A 7,215-nucleotide genomic window follows, 5' to 3' on the forward strand; every position below is an offset into this window, starting at 1 on the left:
ATGACCACCTTTCGTCAATCGACTACCCATCAACAGATTTGCCGGAAAACCCCCCATTTCTCGCAACAACACAAGGTACAATTGTTAATTGTTGGATTATGGGTTTTTTATTTGGGTTGTGGGTATTGAATCTTTATAGGGTTTGTTGTTTGAATTATATATTTAAGGTCTTTTTAGTAATTTTTATTCAAAAGATGTTTATATACTTGTTAATGGGAATAGGATCTGGAATTTGTTCTCTAATATTATTATTCCGAATCCAAAATTTAGTTGAATTAAGTCAGCAGTTACTTTATAAAATCAATAACAACCATTAATCATGATTATTATAGGGTAACTGACTGCAGGGGTAGCTAGGTTATTTTACATTTATCTTGGTAATAACTTTTATTACCTATATGGTCACATTAGATACGTGGATCTTTGATCGTGTATATGCTTTTACTCGCCTAAACACTCTATACGAGAATAGTAATACATGCACGGGTCTATATGTGAATAACAATGCATACATGAACCTGTATGTGATATGGTGTCGTGTATTATCGCATTGGTTTTAGACATTATTGATGAAAAAAAGAGTCGTGTATTCTCATTATTATATTAAACCGTATAAATAAAGAAACAAACTTCAATCCGGTTACCGTTTTGATGATTTTGCATCGTCAATGATGAACTGGATGGCAAGATTCTCATAATACAATTGGGCTTAAAACGCCATTTGAAAACCTCCGTAGGTTGGCTGAAAAACAAGAGCTTGATGTGTTTGTATAGAGATTCCTTTTCTTTTATAATGTGATAGTGTTTTTGGTTTGTTGTCGGGTGACCTCTAGTTAGCAAGAAAAAACAGAGGGAGGTAGGAGTGGTGGGTTGCTATACGTGTTTATATAATTATATGTATAAGGTTTAAATAACCTTTTTATAAAAACATTGAAAGAATTAAAAAATTTTGAATCTAATGAAGTGAATTGCTCATTGTAATAATGAGAGGTTAAATACATCAAAATAGTTAAATGAGGAAATGTTGTATGTTTGACTATACTAGTCAGTTGCCCGCGCGATGCAGCGGTGTATGCGCAAACGTAACCGGTGTTAGTACGTTTGTAACCTCACAACGGTATGTGCGTAACCCGAAGGTGATATGCATTTAACATGGCCTCGGACGTGTAACCAGTGCTAGTAAGCACGCCACTTAACGCTTATGCGCGAGCAACCTGGTCTGTATAAACAATGTCATCCAGGTAACTGATGCTTGAACGCATAACTGGTGGCGACAAGCAAATAGCAAAGATTAAATGTACAATAATTTCAAAATCCAGTCCGTTTTGACGGACCTGATCACATAACATGTTGGTTTTTTAAAAATTAATAAACTATACCAATACTATACGTCTATACTCAAGTTAAAGAGAATAGAATGTTCGTTTTTATGGTGTAAATTTTTCAAAGTATATTAACGTGTGAAAAAGTTACAGCCGTTAAAAAGTCGTGGGGTATGTGGTTTATAATTAGGGGAAATTTGTAACTATTTAATATATTAACAAAACTTGATTGAAGTTGAAGGATCATTATTGTATATTATTTTGGAATAAGCAAAGAATATTTTACCCTTACATTCTTAAAATTTTATGCATTGTTACTTGTATTTCATGCAACAAGAGTGGTACCTCTTAAAATTTAAGAGGTCCCTCACTCCTATATTATATATAGTATAAATATACATATAGATATAGATATTTAAATTTAAACCAAAAATAGTTTCATTGATTTGCTAATACTTGATATACTTTATTTTTCAATTAACACTATGACTTGGCACAAAGGGGTGTTTGGATGTGCAGTTTAGAAGGGATTTTTGGGAATTGCAGAATAAGCATAATTGGATAACTGGCTGCATAAAACTAGGGATAGCTGGGTAACCAGCCTTTTTACAGTAGACAAAACCACAAAATTAATAATTAGTTTGAGTGTTATATTTATATGGTTATGTTAGATACGTGGATCTTTGATCGTGTATATGCTTTTACTCGTCTAAAAATCAAAAACATTTTTCATTTTATATGTGAATAGTAATACATACACGGGTCTATATGTGATATGGTGTCATGTATCGCATTAGTTTTAGACATTATTGAAGAGAAAAAGTGTTGTGTTTATCATGGATAAATGAGTGATTTGTTTACGACATGGTTATATAAGTATAGGATACAAGAAACTGATTATTTTGTGCTTTTTTTTAATTTATATTTTGTTTAACCAAACACTTCAAATCTCTTTAACCATTGGAGATGGGATCATCTTTGATTTAAAAGGGTGTTTGTGCTGTAATTCTGTAAATAAAGAATATGTTTATTTTGTTAAACAGTTAAATTGTTATCGTGAGAGTATTGCTTAGTATCATAGTAAGGGACAAAGAAGTTATTTTGTAAATAGAACTCATTCCAACAATGAAACGACCTGAAAGGTTCAAGAACCATTTTAATGGGTTAAACGAATCAAAAACTTAAAAGTGCAATGTATCGTTGTAATGCATTACACATATGTTTTATTCGGACCTACAGTGGTTTCGAATGGCGATTCAAGCCCAATTGTATTCGGAGAATCATGCCTTTACATTCATCAATGGCAATGATGCCATGGTGGTGGCAATGCAAATCCGCCACAAGGTTTTATTGAAAGCGCGTCTTAATGATCTCGTATCTTTTCAATCTTCACCACCACCACTAACAATATTAACAATCACAACTTCCTTCCGGAAATCTAGATTCATGTTTTTGGCATCGGTTTTAATGAACTGATATCGCTACAATATTCTTAATCTGGATTTTGTTGTGTTTTTACAGAATGAAAGATTGGGATTAGTAAAGCTAATCCCAATCATCCATTCTGTCAAAACACAACAAAATTGTTTGAAAACAAATACAGGAGTTTTGAAAATTCAAACTGTTATGACTTTATTTATGTACATAACATATATAAATATATATGGTCAAATTCAGAATTTGTAAACTAGATATAGATAACCGTAACAAATACTTCCAGGATTGTATTACACTAAAACTTTGATTTTTTTAATATGTTTTTTTTCGAAAACACAATTGCATGCGAACCCTAAAAATAGAATAAAAGAAACAACTTCATGGTAATTTGTACCAGGATTTCCATATGCGGCAGTTTAGAAGGGATTTTTGAAATTGCAGAATAAGAATAATTGGATAACTGGCTGCATAAAACTAAGGACAGCTTGGTAATCAGTCTTTTCACAGTAGAGAAAATTTACAAAATTAACAATTAGTTTTGAGTGTTATACCTATGTGGTTATGTTAGGCACGTGGATCTTTGATCTTGTATATGATTTTCCTTGTCTAAAGTTCAAACATTTTTCATTATATACATGAAAAATAATTCACACGGGTCATGCATACACGATTTTATATGTGATATGGTGTCATGTATCGCATTAGTTTTAAGACTAGTCATTATTGATGAGAAAAGGTGTTGCGTTTATCATGGCTAAATAAGTGATTTGTTTATGGCATGGTAATATAGGCATAGCGCACAAGAAACTGATTATATTTGTGATTTTCTTCTATTCAAGTATGATTTTTTCCCCCAAATAGTTAATCGTAATCATATTTTGTTTTAACCAAACACTTCAAATCACTGTAGCCATTGGAGATGGAATTATCTATGATTTAAAGGGTATTTACAGTGCTGTAAGAATATGCAATTCATTTATGGTTGTTAATAATGTTAAATTGTTATTGTAATAGTATTCAATAATGTTTGTTAAAAATGTTAAAATATGAACTTGAAGTTAGTTTTATAATTCCTTTGTTGTGTCTACATGTTTCTATTTCTGAGTTCATTCTCCTCTGTAGTAGCATCACCATTTTAATGTAACAAATAGGGGCGTAAACGAGCTAACTCGAGCTCGAGTTCGGCTTGTTTTAAACTCTATTTCCAAAGCTCGAGCTTCTTTTTAGTAGTTTTCCAAGCTTGAGCCTGGGTCATTTAGTTATTAATTAATCTATATACAGTTATAATTATATATAACACAGTATTTATTATTAATTATTTTTATCATAATTTTATGCATAATAATAATAACAACTATATAAATATATTTAATATGTTATTACATAATAATTTGGCTCGTTTAGGCTAGTGAGCCATCTTGAGCTTGATAAGCGAAGCTCGGGATCGGTCTTGTTTATTAAACAAGCTTATTTATATGCTTGAGATTGGGCTCAGGTTTAAGCTTGCCTTGAGTTGAGCATTCAGCAAGCCGATCTCAAGTAGCTCATGAGCGTTGTGGCTCGCTTACATCCCTAGTAACTGTTAACAAACAAAGTCATATATGCTTCTGGAGGTTGATATCTTATAAGCTATGCTTTTTCCAGTTCTTCAAAAGTTGAGGTGGACCTAAATGAGTCGCATCGTCTTTTTTGTATGCCAAACTTCCCAAAAAAAAAGAGAAAATGTTGCAATTATTATGCATCACAAATAATGTGAAATGAAAGTTTGTAATCGTAAATTTGTAATGGGATGGAAGCCGTAGAAAGCATGTTTATCGAGCCTTTGCAGGCTAGGTTGTTAAAAGGCGCAAAGTGCTCGCCTGTCTCCTAGGTTAGAGGCGTAAAAACAGCGCACGCCTGGGACATAAAGATAATGCTTTGTGGGTCAGTAATTGTTTGCAAGCATTCTGGTTTAGTGGCATCCCTACCAAATCACATGCTATCACAATGTCTTGTCAATTTATAGTTTCATTATTTAGTGAATTGGATATATTAAATATTTAAACATGTTTATCATATCCTACTTGGATGATACATTGTTTCTCAGTGATTCCCTAGTTGCTTTCTACATGGTGTCATGGTAGTTATTTGTCACATTCTTGGTCTCGTTTACTATCTACTAAAGCTCATAACTTTGACCCATTCGTGTGACTGGCCTGCTCTTTTATCTTAAACATGTTAAATACTTAAAACAATAAAGTTTGAGAATGTGTTAAATGGGTTGAATGGGTCAACCTAGGGGCGTAAACGAGCCGGTTTGTGTTGAGCTTTAAATCTAAAGCTCTAGCTACGCTTGTCTTCATTAATTGATTTATATACATTTATAATTATTTGAGATATCTATATATTTTTACTTATGATATGTATATATGGCATAATCAATATCATTTAATTAATTTTTGTCATAAGTTTGTATGCAATAATAGTTATTGTGTAGGCATATATTTAATATTAAGTAAAAAGTATGTGAATAACAGGCTCGTTTAGGCTTGCGTGCCAGCTTGAGCTCGATAAGTGAAGTTCGGGCTCATGCTCGTTTATTAAACAAGCTTTTTTTTTTGGCTCGACTCGATTTGAGCTTTTAGCGAGCCGATATTGAGTAGCTCACAAGTAGCTTGGCTCATTTATGCCTCTAGGTCATACCAGCTCAAAGTTGTCTAGAGTCTACAACGCATACGACCTCCCAATGCTTACCATTCAGTGATAGGGATTACGACTAAAATGATTTTGTAAGCATGGTTGTGTTTGCAGGTCAAACCATCAATCTCACACTTGCGATGCTGATTTCTATATCTCGTTTTTCAGGCAGCTGCTGCTGGAACAGTTATTCTGCTTTCGGCTCTCGCTTTCATCATCCAACCCGTTCTCGTCTCACCAGCACTCGCCTCGTTCCAAACCGCAACCAAAACCGGCCCGGGCCCGCTTGTTAGAAGCGAGCTACTAAGCAGCGTATGGACTGGTTTCTTCGCTGGCTGCTTACACACACTATCCGGACCCGACCACCTTGCGCCACTCTCAATTGGTCGGTCACGAGTGGAGAGTGCCCTCGTGGGCAGGTAGTTTTTGGTTTACTTTTCCTACTCTTAAAAGACCGACTCCACATCGAGATAATAAGAACATGGGGAACCCGAGTTGTCGGTTTCACCCTTCTTGTAATCGGGGCTATGGGAATCCGTGAAGCCTCAGAAGTCCCAGCCCCGTGCGTTGCATTGGAGAACGGCGAATGTGATGTCAGCGTTTACGAGGCGTCGTTAACAGACCCAAACGTAACCAAGAAGAAGAAAATTGGGTTTGCAACGGGTATAATCCACGGGTTACAATGGGATGCACTTATGATGGTTTTGCCTGCACCTGCACTCCCGTCACGCGTGGCGGGTGCGGCCTTTTTAGGTATGTTTTTGGTGGGGACCGTAATCGCGATGGGGAGCTATACGGTTTTATCGGGTCGTGTAGCCAGGCCTTGAAGGACCGGATCCCGAGAATCACTGAGAAGCTTACTTGGATATCGTCAATGGTGGCGATTGCCCTCGGGCTCGGGATTATCGTTAGCCAGTTTTTTGGGTTTAGTTTGTATTGATTATGAGATTATTATTTTTGAACTTAGGGGGATGATTATACACCTATTATCAGCAGCAGAAGAGTTGTTATTGGACTGTATTATTTGATATATAGCAATAGTACCTCGTGCATTAATGTTTGTACTTTGTGGTTTAAATGAAATGAATGTATGTACTGGTTGTGTGACAGTGTAGTTGATCAGCTATGGTCCATAGTTGGTTATCTTGCATTTAACTTGTTGAACCACCGGCAAGCGCTGAAAGAGTCAAGGTCGCATTTGCTGCGAGTTTCAGAACTGGATCCGGATTCCGGGACCCTGGCTTAACCAGTTTGGAATTTAACTGTATATGGAAAGTACAAGCCATCGAAAGCAAAAGCAAAAAAATTAGATCGATTTGGTTAAGCTGACCTGACCGCATTAAGGAATGTTCTTTTTTTTTTATAAAAAAGTTAAAATACTTTTTGCGAAGTTCGTATTTGGGCTGGATCGGACATGACCTAGAACCGGCTCTTTTAAAAAATCAGTATTGACAAATTTGGTTCAGCCGTTTATATGATAATTCTTAGTTTAACTAATGATACCAGCGGTCAGGTTGCGTAAATTCGCCCTAACATGGATTGGTTTTGACAGTTCTGGCTTATTTTTTCTTGTTAAAACCGTTGGTTAATATTTAAATATGTTGAGTATTAAATATAAATGGGCTTGTAGTTTAGTGGTATCAAATGTGATGGAAATGTGTCAATCGAGCGTGTTTTAGAGTTCCAATCTTCAACAAATGTAGAAAAAAAAGTAAAAGTTAACAAATTGCATATTTTAGAAGTTGAAAAATTAGATAAATGAAAAGAATAAAGGTACAAG

At 35.0% G+C, this 7,215-nt stretch overlaps 1 pseudogene across 1 annotated transcript; it reads left to right on the forward strand.

Moving 5' to 3' along the window:
• LOC143540142 (chloroplast protein FOR GROWTH AND FERTILITY 2 pseudogene) lies at positions 1 to 6,542 on the forward strand (annotated as a pseudogene). Its single transcript, XR_013136546.1, has 2 exons — positions 1 to 75; positions 5,604 to 6,542. The product of XR_013136546.1 is annotated as a chloroplast protein FOR GROWTH AND FERTILITY 2 pseudogene (transcript).
• Positions 6,543 to 7,215: the final 673 nt, after the last annotated feature.

The sequence above is a fragment of the Bidens hawaiensis genome, unplaced genomic scaffold, assembly GCF_021521415.1.
Source record: "Bidens hawaiensis isolate Kalapana, Puna unplaced genomic scaffold, B.hawaiensis_p1.1 tig00012141_1, whole genome shotgun sequence".
NCBI classification, from domain to species: domain Eukaryota; kingdom Viridiplantae; phylum Streptophyta; class Magnoliopsida; order Asterales; family Asteraceae; genus Bidens; species Bidens hawaiensis.